Below are 18911 nucleotides of genomic sequence, written 5' to 3'. Positions count from 1 at the left end.
GTTTTAATATTAAAATTGATTTACAGTATTTGCTGGCGTATAAGACTACTTTCCCCCCCCCCCTGAAAAACATGCCTCCAAGTGGGGGGGTCGTCCTATACGCTGGGTGCACTTCAGTTGGGATAGACATAGTTGCCCATAGCGGCCCATAGTACTGTATTTTGAGTGGAAATGTTGGGGGGTAGTCTTATACGCCGGCAAATACGGTAATTATAAGAAAGCAAATTTTGAAGTAAAGAGATACTAGATGCTAGAAAAATTAAAAGCCTAGTTAATTTTTAAGAAGTCAACAAATTTATGGGAGAATGCTGGAATATGAAACTGGTAAAAAAAAAGAGTTACTAAGACCTGTATCTTAAAACAACAAACTTACCTACCAAATATGTACACAAGATTATGTCTGCTACAAATGAAAAATGGATGTCTCAGTTCTTCCAAGGCTGATCACAGTTGGCAGATATCTGAAAATAAACAGATTAGCATATATTTTTAATCAGGTGGATCATATTCCTTGCCTGGCAGAAAAAGTGGCAGTCAATCAACATATTATTAGCATTAGCATGAGTCATCTTGAAGATATGAAGAAATGGAATACCTCTCACATAGTTATTTTTCCTTGCAGATAAAATTTTTGCCAAAAGTGGAACTATAGTTGACCACACTTTTTGCCTCAAGGTTAGAATTAAAATTAAAATTCTATTTGTTGACAACTTGTGAAAAGAAAACAGTAGGGAATAAGGATAAGAGAGTGTTCCTATGGAGGAAATGTGATTAAAGAAATACAACTTTATGGAACTGGCATTTGTATATACCTTTGAGTTCAAGAAGGTTAATTCCATTCTTGCATCAGAAAAAAATTGGAACAGATAATCAAAAGCATTATAGCTGCTGACAGCCCAAAGATTATTTATTCTGTAGGGATGTTCACAAGTACAAAAGTTTATGAGGTATGCATTCAATCAACCTGGTTATATATCAGCTATCTTGGTAGATGAACAAAAAGACTGTGCCATGAAAGGCAATGGACAACAGTTCACAGTTCTCATCAAGCCTACAAGAAATACAGAGTCTGATCTGTGAAATGTATAAACAATAAGGACAAGTAATATTACATATAAGAAAGCAAAATTAATCTCAAAAGCTTATCAAAACTTTGGGTGTTCGGCATCTATGATGATCTCACCATCTTCTCTCCCTTACAAATAGGAACACTCTTTCAATTCAGATAATGAAATATGAAACTAGTAATGAATTGAACTGGTACTGAATTGAAAACAGAAAAATCATATAGACACTGTTTTTGGCTGAATCCAGGTAGGAATTATAATAAAGAGATAAGAATAACTCTTATATTTCTAATATTATTTGATTAAGCCATTGGACAGATTCTTTTTGTCTCTTGTTGTGTCATTGGGATTGTCCACTTTCTTCTTGCAGCACTTGGAGGCATCTTTTTCTTTGAAGTGGAATTGGCTGTGTAGAGTTATCCCCCCTGTTCCAAGGCTAGAGAAATACATACAAATCTACCACTTCAAATTATATCACATTCTACTATTCATTACATTACAATATACTATTCTAATCTATTACTCTAAATAAGAAATAAAATAAAGAGGTATATAGCCCTTCCAGAGAACTGTTAAGAAGAAAGATACAAGGGCTGGATGAGGTCAGCATATATAGCGAGATAAGAAACTAATATCCTTAATTCCTGGGGATTCTGTTGCTTTGAGTGTAGTAAAAACTTACAAATGAAATTTCCCTTTTTAATCTACACCTGATGTGGGGTGGGCAGGAAGGAGACAGTCCATCTCCTATGGTCTTGCCCCATCAGCCTGGACTTTCATAGATATGGGGCTGGGTGAGAAAGAAGCCTTCCCTCCTCCATGGCCTTCCCCACTCAGCTTGGCCTTTGGGAGAGGTGGAGGAAGGGGTGGGAAGGAGGAAGCCCTCCCTGCTTGGTTCAGACTTTGGGAAATGTAGGGAGGCAGGAAGGCGGTGGCAGCCCACCCCCTCTGCAGATTTCCTAGCCCAGCCTTTGGAAGATGTGGCAGCTGGGAAGGTGGCAGCCGACACCGCCATGGCCTACCCAGCCTGGCCTTTGGAAGATGTGGGAGGGGAAGGTGGAGACAATTGTGACCTGTGTAGACACTATTGTATGGGGGTGGGGGATAGGAGGGCCAGTGCCCCTCCAAAGCAGTTGTTTTCTCCAGGAGATTTGATACTTCCCTTCCCTGTCTTTTTTTCTCTCACTCTTTCTTTCTCTGTTTCTTTCATTCTGTCTTTCTCTCTTTAAGCTACCTGAAGGCTTCCAGTCCCCCATCTGGAGGTTGTCAACCCAGATGGCTAAATATGTTGGAGGAGATAGGAATCAGACCTAGCTCTTAAGATTAGAGTCTGCTGCTCTTTAACCACTTTACCACACTGGATCTCAAGATTCAGGAAGATTAAAGAGAGAAAGACAGAATGAAAGAGTGAGAGAGAGAGAAAAAGAGAAAGAAAGGATAGGCAAGACTGGGGGAGCTCCTCCCTCCCACCGGACAAACCTGGTATTAGAATCCAAAATTGTTATAGGATCTCCTTATTCCTCTGCCCAGCCTCTGGCTACAGCTCCCTACCTTGTCAGGTCACCTGAGCCAATTTAGCAATGCCAGCTATGTGCTGGAAGAGCGCTCCAGTCTAAAAGGCACCACACCATGTTAGCAAGAAAAACTGAGTCTGAAGAAAACTGAGTCTGGGGGAGATAGTAGGTTGGAAGAGGCTGAGGATGGAGCAACTCACCAACAGCACACCCTTTCAAAAAATCCAGCACTTCCATCCATCCAGCAAGCAGCAGGAAGAGGACAGAAAATTGGCCCTCACTGGCAGAGTGCTCTCTCCCTATTGGCGGCATAGCCCCAGGGAGAGCCAATCAGGTAGGGAGTGAGTTGTCTGCATACAATCTGAACTGATCGAACCTCATTGGCAGAGTGCCCTTTGAACTGATTGGTCCTCATTGGCAGTGATCCCTATTGGCAGCACACTCACAGGACAGACTAATCAGGTAGGGAGTGAGTTGTGTGCACACAGCTTCAACTTTATAATGTTTAGTGATGAGCTTTTGTGTGCACACACATAAAAGCTCATACCTTGAATAAAACTGTTGGTTTTAAAGGTGCACTGGACTCTAAATTTGTTCTGCTGCTTCAGATCAACACTGCTACCCACTTGTTAGCATTCTGAGTCTTACTTGCTACGCCTAGTGATTAGTAACAACTGTTACTCATGCTCCCCACTTCCCAGCCTCTCAGGAGGATGAGAATAGCAAAAGATAGCCCTGCTAACAGAAGTAGGCTAAAGCAACCTAAGTCTCTGTAGGGTTTGACCAGAGAGATCTAGCCTGAAATTTTTGTTCAGCTGTTTTCAGTGCAATCCTAAATAGGGCTACATCCTGAGGAATGAACAGTTAGTTCATTGGTTAATGTTAGGACAATCACTATCTGTCAACCTAGCTTAACTCACCAAGTTGTTATAAGGATAGCATAGGAAAGGAACACTATGTACACTATTCTGGGCTCCTCAAGGAAGGGCCGAATTCAAATGTGACAGGAAATCAAAGACAGTGTGATGTAGTAGTTAATGTCTTGGGCTACCACCGTGGGAAAACAGCCATGAAATTCCCTACCCACTCATGAATGACCACTTCACTGCTGGTTAAAATGTACTCTGTTTTACTCCAGGCTTTTTAAAAATTTCCCAAAAACAACAGAAAAATTGATTCCCTGAAGATTTAAAAGTACATGTCAATGTTGTATAGTTTAAGTGCTGGACATTGATAGGACAGGACCTGATTCAATTTCTGCACAGGCATAAAGCTCACTGGGTGGTCTTCAGTGAGTCATTCTCTTTCATCCTGACCTATCTCATGGGGATGTTGTAAAAGTGACAGAGAAAGAATCATGTATGATGCACACAGCTCCCTGGAAGAAGGGCAGGGTACAAATGTGATATATATACACACACTCTGGCCAGAAGGAATTCAAATACTGAATAATCGTACCTTCGGAATCTCACTTAGTGTTATTGGGAAGTCAGTTTTCTGTCTCATTTTGAGGAGTAAATATTGCATTATTCATTCCTCTTAAATAATTAAAGAGGAACACAAAGAACTGATGAAATTGGTCACAAACTGTCTACTAATAATGTCTATGTTTTAAATGATACACTCTGGGAAAATAATCTTAATTACACAAGTCTAATAGTGTGTTTTAAATTATCTTTTTGCACAGGATTTACCCAAACTGAGGGAAATGTTGAAAAGGAGGTTAAAAGGTCATAGTACAGAATATCTTCCAAGTATGAAAATCAGAAAACCCATACAACATTGGAACAATAGAAAGAAGAAATCCAAGGGGAAATAATAGTCGAAAATAACGTATAAACCCATAAGCATTTATTGGGTGCTTTGCTGGGCCAGGATTGCCATGAAAAAGATTTGGGGTCTTAGTAGACCAGACACTGAACATGAGCCAGCAGTGTGACTTGGTAGCTAAAAAGTTAAATAGGATTTTGAGCTGTATTAAAAGAAATATAGTGTCCAGATAATGTGAGGTAATGTTACCGCTTTACTCCGCTCTGGTAAGAAGAAGAATTGGTTCTTATATGCTGCTTTTCTCTACCCGAAGGAGTCTCAAAGTGGCTTATTATCGCCTTCCCTTTCCTCTCCACACAACAGACAAGGTCACCCCAGCTGGTTGCATGTGGGGGAGCACAGAATCAAACCTGGCTCACCCGATTAGAAGTCCACACTCCTAACCACTACACTACGCTGGCTCTTTTGGACCTCACTTTGAATACTGTATTCAGTTTTGGGCATGACAACTGAAGAAAGATGCAGAGAAACTGGAGCATGTCCAAAGGAGGGCTAGGAAGATGGCGAGGGGTTTGGAGACCAAGATGTATGAGGAAAGGTTGAGGGAGCTTGGTCTGTTTAGCCTAGAGAGAAGATGACTAAGGGGTGATATAATAACCATCTTCAAATACTTGAATGTCTGTCATATAGAAGATGGAGCAGAGTTGTTTTCTGTTGTCCCAGAGGGTTGAAATTAATTTAAAAGAATTTTCCGGTACTTATCCAGAAGAAGTTCCTGACAGTTAGAATGGTTCCTCAGTGGAACAAACTTCCTTGGGAGGTGGTGAGTTCTCTTTCTTTGGAAGTCTTTAAGCAGAGGCTAGTCATCTGACAGAAATGCTGATTTTATGAACTTAGGCAGATTGTGAGTGGGTGGTCAGGAATGGATGTGCCAGTGCTGGTAGCCTGTCCTTGAATAAACAAGGAGTTGCTGATTGCCACTGTGGGATGGTAGGTGAATTTCCTCCAGGCCAGGTTAGATTCTGGAGATTTGGGGGGGGGATCACTTGGGCATGACATTGGGCTCACTGTGGGTAGGCAGGTAGTTGTGGGTTCCTGCATTGTGCAGGGGGCTGGACTAGATGACCATGGATGTCCCTTCCAACTCTATGATTCAATGATCCTGGCATACATTGCTGCATTTGACAAAAGGAACCCATCAGTTATAGGTGTGTGATAATTACCAAATCAAATAAATAAGAGCTGAATCCAGTATTCAACCAATTTGAATGTTGTTAGGAAACACAGAATGAAAGAAATGAGGTATCTGATGGCAGCCAGGGGGTAAGGTAACAAGGAATCAGGCAAACAAGATGGTGCAGTGCTGAATGGAAGCATTTGGTGGGTGGGATGAATAGACACAGAGAAGGAAACAGAGAAGAATAAGGAAATTGGGATTGCCAGGTGAAGGGAAAGAAGAATTAGTATACTAAAGCGAGACAGGGGAGAAGGGTGCCCTTTAAAACTCTTTGCAGCACCCACCCTGTACAACTGGGCCTACCCTGCCAACTGTAACAGCAAAGCTGGAACATAATTTTCCTGAGTACAGCATGCCAGGGGTAGGGTTGAGCAAAATCTGAAGATGAAGATAAATGTAGGCTGTCTGATATATAGGAATGAGAGGAGGCAAGAAAGGGGAATAGGCTATAGCGTAGTGGTTCTCAAGCTTAGGGTCGCGACCCCAACTGGGGTCACCTGGCCCCTTCCACAGGGTCGCCAGAACAGGTTGGCGGCAATGGCAGGCGGCGGGCACCGAGATGGCCCTATTCCATCTCGGACACCCAGGATACTCTCCATAGATAAGGATATCTATGTCCTTTCATAAAGGAAACATAATTTTTCTTTCATAACTCATGCAATTGCATGAATAGTACTGTGAAAAGGAAATCACTTGCAAATGTGACAATTAGCACAAATGCAAAAGTGATTAAAGTAATCTCTTTTTGTGGGTACCCAAAAACATCTTCTGTGCATACAAGGATCTTTGGGCTTTCCAGAGCACACAACCATCAAGCAACTTTGGCAGATGTTGCACATCACCCCAGCTTTAAGCATCACCTTTCTTGCTTAAGTATAATCACCAATCAACAAAATCTGACAGCCAAGCTCTTCATTTCCAATCAATTAAAGTGCCAAGAAAATGCATTTTCTTTCAGAGAGTGGAATAGTGATTTTTCACAACTGAGCCTGACAGCTTAGCCACTGTCCAAGCGAACTTCATGTGGATGCACCATTGTGTGAGAGTATGTTGTGTTTAGAACTCCATGATTAAAAGAAAGTTCAGCTTTTGTGTTTCAGGTATTTCATCTAGTTGAGAACACCAGCCTTGCCTCAAGATTGCTTTGCTGACAGCCTGAAGGGAAAAAGAAAAATGTGTACAAGTTGTTCACGAAAGTTTATTGCTACAGTTTTAAAGCAAAGATTTTATGGAGACTTGTCTTGTGTTTCTGGGGACAGTAGTTGAGAGGGCCGCCATGGACCAGCTCCTGGCATTCTAAGAAGAAACTTCAGTCCTTGACCCATAGCAGCTGGGCTTCTGTCCTGGCCGCAGGACGAAGACTGCACTGGTAGCCTTAATGGATGATCTCCGACACCAGCTGCATTCGAGTGGTTCAGCTATCCTTGTGCTTTTAGACCTCTCAGCCACATTTACATGGTCAACCACAAGTTGTTAGCCCATTGCTTCATCGGGATAGGAATTCGGGGTTCAGCCTTAGAGTGGCTGACCTCCTTTCTCCAAACCTAGACACAGAAGCGGCTGTGGGGGAAGAGTTGTCTTGCTCTTCACATTCCCTTGTGGAGTGCTACAGGGAGTGGTACTCTCCCCCATGCTTTTCAACATCTCCATGCACCCTCTGGCACAGCTGATACCGAGCTTTGGGCTGGGTTGTCACCAGTATGTGGATGACACCCAGCTTTGTCTCCTGATGGACAGTCAGCTGGAGTGCCCCCCCCACACAAAACATTTGTCAGATATCTGGAGGCAGTCTCTGCATGGCTCAGGCAGAGTCACCTGAAACTCAACCGCTCCAAGACAGAGGTCCTGTGACTGGGCAAAAGAGAACAGGACCAGGAAGCATGCCTTGTTGTTGTGCCCACCACCAGGAATTTGGGAGTGATCTTTAATGCCTCCTTATCTATGGAGGTTCAGATCACTAGAGTAGCCCAGGTCACATTTTTCCATCTGCGCCAGGTCAGGCTAAAAGCGCCCTACCTGTCCCCATAGCATTTGGCCACAGTGATTCATGCAATGGTGACTTCTAGACTAGACTTCTGTAACTCTCTCTACACAGGCCTTCCCTTGTCTTTGACCCAGAAATTACAGTTGGTACAAAATGCAGTTGCTAGGGTCCTCACGAGATCATCTTGGAGGGCCCACATCCAGCCTGCTCTGAGACAGCTGCATTGGTTGACAATTATGTACAGGATCAAATTCAAGGTTCTGTTTGTCTCCTTATATTCCTTGCAGAGCACTCCATACTGTAGGTTTGACTCTGCTGGTAGTCCCCAGTCAGCAAGACAGGCCTCAGCCAGGGCCTTTTCAGTCCTGGCCCCCACCAGGTGGAATGAGCTCCCAGAAGAGATGAGGGCCCTGATGGTGCTACCACAGTTCCGCAGGGCCTGCAAGAGGGAGCTCTTCCACCAAGCATTTGATTGTGGTCAGGCTAAGCAAGATCTGGATCCCTGCTCCAGAAGCTCCCTGCATGCCCATCTATCTGGGCAGATGACCTCTCCCATGACTAGTTGGTGGACTGTGGGTTGGGAGGGAACAGATAGAACTGTGCTACCAATGCTGTATCATTTTATACTGTTTTGTGGGTCTTTTATCTGTAAACCACCTCGAGTCAGCAGGACCAGGAGTGGCAATTAATACATTTAAATATAAATATTGATATGCCTTTACTGGTTTCAAATTACCTGTGAGCTGGCATGAGTAAGAATTTTACAATGAATAATTGACAAAGCAAAACTGCACATTACATGCAGTTTCATGGTCTCCCCACAACTTTTTTTAAAAAATGGAATGTCTTCTCGACTGTTTACGCACTGGAGGTTTCATGCAGGGCTGCAGACTGGAGTTTTAGTCATGGCACGTTGCCCCACCTCTTCCTGCACCTACATGGGGGAATATTTGGCCCAGTGCACCTCATCCACCCCTGATCTGTGCTCTTGACAGGGGGGGTGAGGCAGTGAAGTTCCCAGTGCATAAACGGTCCTCCTGTGTCCATCTTCAAGTTTAAAGATGGAAACCAGACCACAGGAAGGATTTTCCCTTCATGTCCTTCTCATTAAGACTGTGAGGCTGAAGCCGCCACCACCGCCCCCATTGGAGAAGACATATGGGTTCTCATTGTTTCCCCTCAGTGTGGGTGGTGTGCAGTGGTGATTTTCTGCAGAAAAAAACAGATAAAGGGAAATAGTTCAGCATGCAAGTCTAGCCAATTTTACAAGCTCCCCGGATACTATCCAGGCATCACAACTTCCTGATGCCTGGGCCATTTGTGTCATATATTGACTATCATTCTACTAAAAGCTGCATTCCTAAGCATACTTTCCTGAACTCAAGAGGCATTTGCTTTGCAGTAAACATGGACAAATGTTTAGCTATGCTATGTCATATCTCATTTTAAGTTCAACAGGAAGAGTCCTGGACATGCCAGTTGCTACCAGCTTAAACTGATGCATCTTTTCCTCTTAACTTTTGTCCAGTTCTTGTCATTCTACTCCTCTTTAAAATTTCATCTTATTTATTATGCCCTTGGTAAAATCTCTGGATGTACCTGAAAGTATCTGCAGACACTTTTATGGGCTGTTATTCCTGTGTCAACTTTATATTCTCTTTCTATGATTTCTTTTTCCTGCACCATGCTTGACAAGACTATAAAGCAAGAAGAGTATGGGGGACAGCCTACAATGTAGTAAACTCTGGAGTAAGCTGAACTATGGTCATTCTTCTTCTCTCCAGAAGTATTTCTTGGCTGAGATGTATTAACTTTCCGTTCACAAGCCCAAGACAAATTTCTAAAACTTGCATTTGGGTCCTACCATCGATTTTATTTTATTCATTAATTTAAGCTTTCTTCTCAAATAAGATTTCTGTACTTTATGAAGTAAAAAGTAATTGGAGGGAAAGTTAAATTATTTAACAATTAAACTGACTCTAAAAAAGGGTAAAGGGTTTCATACATGGGATTAAGCTGCTGGTATATGTTTAAAGGGAAGACAGGGCTAAATGGTGAGTGATAAAGATGAGGGACTTATCATTTTGGTGGAAAGAAGCAGAGAGGAACTACAACTGGTAGGAACATGGGAGAGTTGCATTTTGGAAAGACTTTTTTGTTACAAGAACATTATGGGAATTAAGTACAGGGGGGGAATTAATTGGAAAGAACCTGGAATGGAAGTGAACGGAAGGGAAACGGATTTGGAAGGTATGATCAGACTCCACCTCTTTCTCTCATATTGGTGTAATGGTTAGGAGTGCAGACTTCTAATCTGGTGAGCTGGGTTTGATTCAGCACTCCCCCACATGCAGCCAGCTGGGTGACCTTGGGCTGGCCACAGCACTGATAAAACCGTTCTGACCGAGCAGTAATATCAGGGCTCTCTCAGCTTCACCTACCTCACAGGGTGTCTGTTGTGGGGAGAGGAAAGGGAAGGCGAATGTAAGCCACTTTGAGACTCCTTTGGGTAGAGAAAAGGGGCATATCAGAACCAACTCTTCTTCTTCGATGTCCTTGAGAAAATCATCATCTCTCTGCCCTCTACTGCTTCAGTCTGAGATGTGGTGGTATTGTGTGGTGCTTGGAAATCATGCCTCACCTCTGCTTTGCACTTTGTTTGTGGCATTGGCATTCTATTTCAAATGCTGGAAAAGTATATGCCCCTCTCTCTGACCATGAAGTACATCTTTAGCTATCACAGCAGATAAGGGGACCATCCATGGACTGTGATGGAACACAAAGGAACAGCTTTGATTAAATGGAGGGAAGGGTAGAAGAGGTATTCCAGCTTGACTGAGACTCGTAACATTCTCTTTGAAAGCACCAGCTGCTTCCTGGATACAATAGTGGCATACAGCACTTACAATTCAAGGTTGTAATCCACAGCCCTACTTACACCAGTACAGTCTCAGTAAAATTAATGTTTGAGTTTGTGCCTGGAGAAGGATTGTTTTGTATTAAGGGGAGAACTATGTAACAACAAGCGGGAAGGCAGCATTGGTATAGCCTGATCTCATCAGATATCAGAAGCTAAGCAGGGAAGGGAGCTCTTCAAGGAAGACACTTCAGTGGCAAACCACCTATGCTTCTCACTTGCCTTGAAAGCTCCAGGTTGGGGTCACTATATGACATCTGTTACTTGATAGCACACTACACACACACGTAACTACTCGTATACTTGCACCACATAGTTCGAAAGAGTCAGTTATGTCAGAATAAGGCATGCATCAGAGAAAGACCTCTGACATTTGTCACATATATCTCATATTACACAATTGTGTAGGGAAATATATAACCAGATGCCTTCTCAAGTGTCAAGAAAAGTATATACTGAAGCCTCATATATGTACTATAAGTGAAACTGATAAGAGTTGACCTTATCCAAAACAAAGAATGCAAGAATGAGTGTGATGCAATGAAAAGAAAAACAAAACTCGGAAAGGGAAGGAAATGGTGGAAAATCTGATGCAGAGTTCAAAAGAGGCATGTAGCTAACATAGAAGTTTAAAAATAAAGGGGAGATAGGATCAGTCATAGGAAAGGGTAATGATTTTAAAAGACTCATTCTGCTTCTTTGCCTTGTTTCCATGGCAATTAGATTACCCAGTGGAGCATCAGCATGACTTTCATGGACCACATAGTTGTGTGATCTCACATACAGATGCCATGTGGCACACTCCTGTCACATGGACACTTCACAAGTTTGCAGGCCTTTATTATTCAGTCCAGCTGGGTGAATGTTTTGGCTACAAAAGCATCCTTCACCTTGCACTTTGCTTCAATCATTTATAAAGCAGCTCTGAGGGGGATCAGTTTGGACTGGTATCCTTTTAACAGACGGCTGAAGGAGCAGGATGTAAAGGCAGTAGAAAAAAAAATCAGGCCTTGAATCTATTCTAACTGCAGATCTATCACAGCCAATACCTAACTACCCATTCTCAACTGCATGCTTGCAACCACACAAGGATAATTATCACTAAAACGTTTTAGATTCTAACTACTGAGAACCGATCATGGACTTATTCCTGATACCTGCTCTCTCTCTTCAATACTGAGCTGCTTCTGTCCATCAGAGTTCTTTGAAATCCCCAGTACATAGTAAACACGTCCCTTACTGCTGCATAATCTTCCAGCACACATCACTGAAAATATAGTTCCAACTTGAATCAATCATTTGTTTTCTGCTAGTTTACAATACAGACAAGGCAAAAGGGTCGTGCTAAAGAATCATGCTACTCATAATTACAGTTATAATTTTATTATGTAAACAAATTGTCACAGAAATTTATCCATTCTAGTCACGTCAAGGAGCTTTGTCCAGTTTTGTTCATTCTAAGACTAATGAAGAAGCTCAGATCACAATCCATGAAGAGTACAGATATCTATAGGGACCTGCGAATGCCCAAGTACCCTCCCAAATCCTGAGAAGGGAAGAAATCACTGCATCTTTTAAAAAGTTTTCTTGCAAATGAAATCAGGCTTTCCAGAAACAAATATATCAGCTGCTAATGTGCACTTCTGTGTGGGAAGCATCTCTTTTTTGTCTCCATGCTGCCATTAGCTATTCGTATTAATGAAAACGTGTAGCACAATGATTCCAACCTTATAGATTTAGCAAGACGCTTGATGTAATCTGTATTATTTTCATTCGGATTTGATCTCGTTCCAATGACCAAGACAAGAGCACCGCATGGTATGAAATTGATTCACTTTGGTACTGCAAATTGTGATGAGGAGAAGGCAGGAAATTTATCCTGTCTCATCATGACAATCTTGAGATTGAATCTTAGGGTTTTCTGAGATGTGGAAACAGCAACATCCGTCATTCTTAGTCCAACAACGCCTGTCAGGCAACAGACAAAAAGAAAATGTGAACTGGGCTCCAAAGCAGACATAAAAGGAAAGACAGGCTGTTGGTCAATAAAGTAAAAATATTACTTCCCAGCCTAAAAAACAGAGATTAATCTCAATAGCTACAGAGGATTAAGGGGCATCCAGGGCTAGCAGTGACCCAAAACTTTGTTTCACTCTGATATTTGTCTATAGCTTTTCTTCAGGGACAAAGGTAATTCAGCCCTTTGCCTTACTGGGAAATTTCCCAGAGGGCTCTAGTTCTGAGGAACTGCTGGCAGCCAACAGCAGTGTGAGCCAAGCCATAGCAACACTAGCAGTGCTGTGGGGAGCAACTCAGCTCAGACCCCGGCAGCAGAAATGACGGCAGGTACAGGCTGGCTCTTCAACTCTTCCCAGGCTGCAGGAAGAGGGGACAGGTGAGTCAACCAGTCATCATCACTGCTAACTGGCTAGAACCAAGTGCCCACCTGCGGTGCTGCCGGTACTGCTCAGCTTCCTTCTGGGGCACCATAATGCATCCCTGCGCTGGAGCATTCTCTCCCATGTCAAGGCTGAGCAGTAACAGGGTTCAAGGGGAAAGGAAAGAGCCTTATGGGAAAGCCCCACACTGCAACTGGGGAACACAAGATGCTGTTGTTGTTGTTAGTTGTGAAGTCGTGTCCGACCCATCGCAACACAAGATGTTATTGCTTGGCAAATGGTCATCTGCTGTAACTTACTGAGATTCATTGGTAATCCTGGGCATTTTATAAATCATTGTCTTCTTGTGATTCTTGATTAGGACAAATGCGTGGTCATAATATTGCAGAGGCCGCTATCATGTTTTTGTCTACCAACATTTGGACTAGTCTCCCATACAAATATATATATGTTTGGAAAATAAAGAACTGACATTAAGAATATTTCTTTATCAATACTGCTTTGTTTTTCAGCATCTGTAAGGTGTCTACTCATGCTTAAAGAAAACAACAGCCAACCCAGTAATAGCTGGGGAAACACATGACAGTAGAAAGGTCACGGAAACTATCATGGCATTGATTATTTTCTAGTTGCACAAAGCAGCCCAAACAAGCCTAAGGGATTTTCTTCATCATTTTAAAAACACAGAGACACAAAAAGTGCAAAAGCATGTTATCTTGCCCTCATGCAATAAGAGAAAATGCAGTCTTACGGCTGCAAATTTACTCTAGGGATGAAGAGCAAAGCTCGGCATCATCAATAAAGCTAAATAATAATAATTGGTTCAAGAAATGAAAAGCCTTTTTTTTTTTGCAAGATGGAAGGGAATGGCTGTGCTAGCATTGATCAGTTTTGCTAGATAACTGCTCTTGTGCTTACAACTGGAGCATTTCAGCTGCTAAAAAGTATGTGATTCTAAATTAAAGCTCAGCATTTGTAAAAGATCACAGTAGCATGGGTGATAGAAATGTGATTACTCAAACAAGTGCTTCTTTGGTGGGAGGAAATGCCTATCTCTCAAACAAACCGCTGCACATTTACTGGATGAAAAAGATGGTCTGAGAAGACCCCCAAGTGCAAGTTCTCTGCTCACAACTTAAGCACAGTTTCCTCATCATGATTCGACCGCCTATAGCCAGGAGAAACAGAGAACAAGCCAAGCATTCTGCACTTTGTTAAAGTGAAAGGGCAATCAACATGGGGAACATTAATGATGACAGCATATAAAGTTGTTCAGCAGCAGAAGAAAAGCTAACCAGTCATCGGAATTGAAGTTCTGCTTGTGCCTAAGAGGCCAAATTTAATCACCACCATCACCACCCCAGTTATCACACAAGTCAATACCTCTGTTTGCTTTGTGGAGAGAAAGAGAAAAACCTTCTCTATTTCTCAGGCAGGCAGGTGGCCCTAAGGCCATTAACCAGCTGGCTGAAATCTAAATACCTTTGCCAGGACAAAGGCTTGCAACATGATTGATTATCTTCTTATTACGCTTGAAGTGGCACTTCTTAGCCAATCAGGATTCACAGCTACTATGGAATTATCACCGTGAAATGATTCCTAGGGCTGAAAAGCACAGAATGGGAGGTTTTTCTATACTACCCGCTTAAAGAGTCTTTTGGCATGTTTTTCTAAGCATTATAGTAGTGCTGTCTGTATTTATTCCAGTTTGTGCTGTTATACCCCAATTGCCTTGTGACTTTCTGTCCATACTTATCTCCAAAAAAAGCACAGGAAGGCTGGCCCTTTGGCTATTAGGTTTAGATAGGTAGCTGGCCATCCTTCCTTAATGTTTGAAAATTATGCCCCATCAGAATGTTGTTACCAACATCAGGCAAACGCCTCCTCTTCTAAAGAGGACACAGCCTTGTTTTATTAGTGAAACAATTTTTTTTTCAGAGTTGTGTGCTGTGGTGCAAAAGTGTGCCCGCTCTTTCTTGGCTGATACAGCCAGAGTTCTTGGCAGTTCACTGCATTGTGAAAATGAACTCTAAAATTGTGTGTCCTTTGCCAAAGAGAACTGCTCTGAACAATGGCAGACAGGGGCAAATAAACAAATATATATGAACTGTGCCAGCTCTAGTAACCCAAGCCTTAGCCCAGGCTTTCTCAACAAGGTTTTTGTGAAACGCTGATGTTTCTTAACAGCCCTGGAAGGGTTTTCCAAATGGGTGGGAGTTAATTAATTTTTAATACATTTTAAAAAATTGTTAAGCATTTATTGGGTGATATGACTATATGGTCATGTTGACCTGCCTCCCCTCCCAAAACAGCTCTATCAATGCTGTGACTAGCCCAAGTTCATGTAGCTGACTGCATATGGGAGAGCGGGAAAGCTTGCCAGATTAGAAGCCACTACTCTTAACCACTACACCTAGCTGGCTCTTGGAATGGTAATCCAGAAGTTCAGGACTTCTGTTCCTATGAACAAGTCAGCAGAAAGGCACAAGGGTACTTATCTCATTTGCAAGTAATAACTGATTACATGGTCAAAACAGAAGGTCCATGTTTATAAAAATATCATTATAATCACTAATAGTTTTATAAGGAATAGAACTTCTTTTAGAAAAGAACATAGACTACCACAGCCCTGCCAGAGCAATAAGGGAATAAATGATTTAAAAACTGTTGAATGGCACCCATGTGCAAGAAATTGTTATCACTTAGGCTTGCCTTATGAATTTTAATGAGTCGGGTACAGTTTACTGAATCCTCTGCAGGGTATTTTCACCATTCTGTAGCTGCACATGCACACAGTACTGCCCATACACTCCAAGATGGGACAAAAAATGCTAACCTCAGACCATTTGAGATCAGGAAAACAGTATGGGGGGGGAGGACAAAAGAACTTCCTCTTTCCCCCCCCCTCCACTGCAGTCCCAAGCAGAGTCAGGACCCTGAACCTGTTTATCCAGAGATCCTATGCAACCATGGGAGAACATGAGTGGAGTGAACCTGGACACGGCTCATTAAGATTGACAACATCTCGTTTGAATTTTATACTGTCCATTCAATTCTATTGGGACAGGCAGGAAAACATTATCAAATCACCTAGACTAACTGGTACAGACTAAAAAGAATCTGCTAGCAAAACCAGCTGTAATTCTGCACCCAATCTGCTTAATAGCACAACTCCTTCTAAGACAACTGAATTCAACGGACTTTCAAGAGCGTCACTCTGTTGAGAACTGCATTCCAAATTCGAAAAATAAATTTAAGCAACCTAACAGTATGTGATTACAGCTATAAATTGTTATCAAGTTGATAAGATTAAACCGATAGAGGAAATTCTGGCTCAAGGATATAAAAACCTCATTGTTTTTATTAGATAGAGGTTGACTGATTAGGTGAAATAGCAATACTGTAAAGAATCTGTGGCTAGATGGAAAGCTTCAACCATGTGTGCAGTCAATTCTACAGCCCAAAATGTTCACTGTTAAACCAAAGGCTCTAGTATTCGCTTGGGTATTAGATGTGAACCTACAATACTATAACAGATGTTTAAAATTTTCAATTATTATTAAATATATTTTATTAAATATATTTATGTGAACAAGAAATTAGTGCTTTGTTTCTTGTTCCATGTTCAAAAGTAGACATTTATATAGCAAGAATCACTAAGTTATAATGACAAATGTTTGAAATGTCAAAATATAAAATGTATCATTTTATCATATGTGGTGGACTTGGCAGAAAATAAGTAAATTCTGCATTATGATTCATGATGAGAGGCAAAAGATACTGAAAAACACATTTGTATTGGATCCAGCATGTATGTTATTAAATATGGTACCAAATAATGTGGAAATTTATTATGACCTTGTTAAAGGTCAGCAAAAGCACATGCTGAAATAAATTTTGTTAGTCTTTAAGGTGTTACCCAACTCCTGTGTATTTTTTCTGTAAGAGGCTAACATAGCAACCTCTTTGAAATTATCATGTTTATTCTGTTACCTGTTCAGAACTAAACCAATATGACTCTATAGACACCATAGGAGCAAAAGCCCACTCAAGTAAAGAAAAACTCTGATTTTTGAAGGTGAAGACAGCTTTTAGAAATTGATACTTTGTTTCACTGAAGAAACCAGAAGCTAACCAGCCTTCTAGAAAATTTAGGTGCATAATTCTGGCATATAAGTTATTCAGTCTACTATTCCTTAGTCCAATAACACAGTTATATAACTAACATGACTAAAGGAGCAGATTAAAAGTAATTGTACAAATACTACTTCTGCATAACATATTTCATACTGCAGCCTTAATGATCTGTCCTAGGTCTCTTGAGATTTCATTACTTTTTCTTTACAAAATTCTACACTCATTTTATAAAAATAAAATGAAAACATAAGACAACATTAATATTAAGCTAAAAGTCTGCTGTCAGAAGTTCTAGGTCAAATTACATTATAAGGCTTGCATAGTATAAGGTGAGCAGATTTTTAAAAAGATAAAGCGGGACACCCAGAAGTGGAACACCTGGAAGGGGGTCAGCCCAGCCCGAAGATCACGTGGGCGGAGATGGCAGCCTGGGCCCAGCTGAGCCCCCTCCCTCTGACTGGGCTCACCGTCATCACTTGCCCTTTCATCTGGTGTGCGCGCCTCCCAAGCACACAGGTCTCGTCCTGTCGTGCTCACAGGAAAAGCAGGACTTTGTGCTGAACTCCCCCCCCCCTGGCAAGAGCCCTTTCCCCTCAGCGCCTTCCCCCCACTATGGGCCCGCTCCCTGGCCAAGTTTCCGGGCACAGGCAGGCACGCAGGCCGCCGAAAGTGAAAGCGCCAGCCCCTTTGCCTCCCGCGAGCCTGTCGGTTTCCCGCCTGGGCCTGGCTGGCTGCTCTGCCACCGCTGCCGCAGACCTCGCCTCACGGTGGGGCAGTGCTTGCAAAAGCGCTGGGCAGGGGCTGGGCAGAGCTGCGCAGAGACTAGCCACTGGCCGCTAGCTGCGGCTAGCAGGACTTTTGAAGACCCGGGTGGGATGCAGGACAATGTCCTCAAAGGTGGGAGTGTCCCACGGAAGTCGGGACAGATGAGCAGCTTAGCATAGTAGGAAATAAGAGAAAAGGTAATGGAGAGCCAATCTCCATTCACTCAAGTAATAATCAAATCATGACAAATCAAGTGAATTCGCTGTATCACTTCTACTGGCCAATACTAAAGCTCAGCTGTAACAGTACCAAGTTTCTTGGTACACTGTCAGTGACCAGGCAGCAGAACTCTGATCAGCATCAAGTCCTGAAAGCACAGCTGATAGTTATCAATTACTTACCGTTGTGGAACCACAGGTTTTTCTAGAAAGATCCTAAAATACTTAAATAGAAAGTACATTCTGCAGTTCCATTTGTAAGAGAATTACAGGGCTATCAAAGTTCAGCTCTGCAAACATTAGAGAGCAAACTTGAATCATGTATCTCCAAGAAGTTCAGCATGGGATTCACTCCCTTTATTTTATCCTCACAAACCGTAAGCTGAGTAAATTGAGAGAAGAGAGAGTGACTACCCATTCATCCAGTGAGTTTCATAACCGAGTAGGAATTGAATCTGCTTCTCTCCTGTCAATGTCCAGTTATTTAGGCCACAATGTTTGAGCCATTCCACCTCCAGAGGGCCAATTTATTGAACACTTTCAGTAAATCAGAAAGCAATTTGAAACAAATACAGCGACCATTTTGCTACAGATGGTCATTTCAGTGCTTCACTAAGACAGCAAGCCAGATGTGGAAATTCTTGCAAGTTTATGAAAAATAGGCTAATGAAGATGTTCTACCGTATATACTCGCATATAAGCCGACCCACATATAAGCCAAGGCACCTAATTACACCACAAAATGCTGGAAAAATATATTGACTCACATATAAGCCAAGGGTGGTGTTTGGATAGTGGCTTTTTCTCCTTTCCTTCCCTCCCCCCTGTTTTGGGCAGGATTTTTTTCCCTTTTCTTCCCACCCTCCTCCTCCCTCCTCTTTCCCTCTGACCCCTCTTGCCTTT

The 18911-nt window shown here is 42.2% G+C and overlaps 1 long non-coding RNA gene across 8 annotated transcripts in view; it reads right to left on the bottom strand.

Annotated features, from left to right (window-relative positions):
- LOC143819116 (uncharacterized) overlaps nucleotides 1-18911 on the bottom strand; it is a 148713-nt gene that overhangs the window by 82999 nt on the left and 46803 nt on the right. For 4 of the 8 annotated variants that reach the window (XR_013224796.1, XR_013224800.1, XR_013224799.1 and 1 more), the window contains one exon: nucleotides 378-461. This is a non-coding gene — a long non-coding RNA (uncharacterized LOC143819116). Of the gene's footprint in view, nucleotides 1-373; nucleotides 462-18911 lie in introns of all 8 variants that reach the window. The other 4 variants (XR_013224795.1, XR_013224798.1, XR_013224803.1 and 1 more) reach the window with 1 other exon arrangement.

This window comes from Paroedura picta, chromosome 10, assembly GCF_049243985.1.
Source record: "Paroedura picta isolate Pp20150507F chromosome 10, Ppicta_v3.0, whole genome shotgun sequence".
NCBI classification, from domain to species: Eukaryota; Metazoa; Chordata; class Lepidosauria; order Squamata; family Gekkonidae; genus Paroedura; species Paroedura picta.
This window is presented reverse-complemented; position numbering and strand designations above follow the sequence as displayed.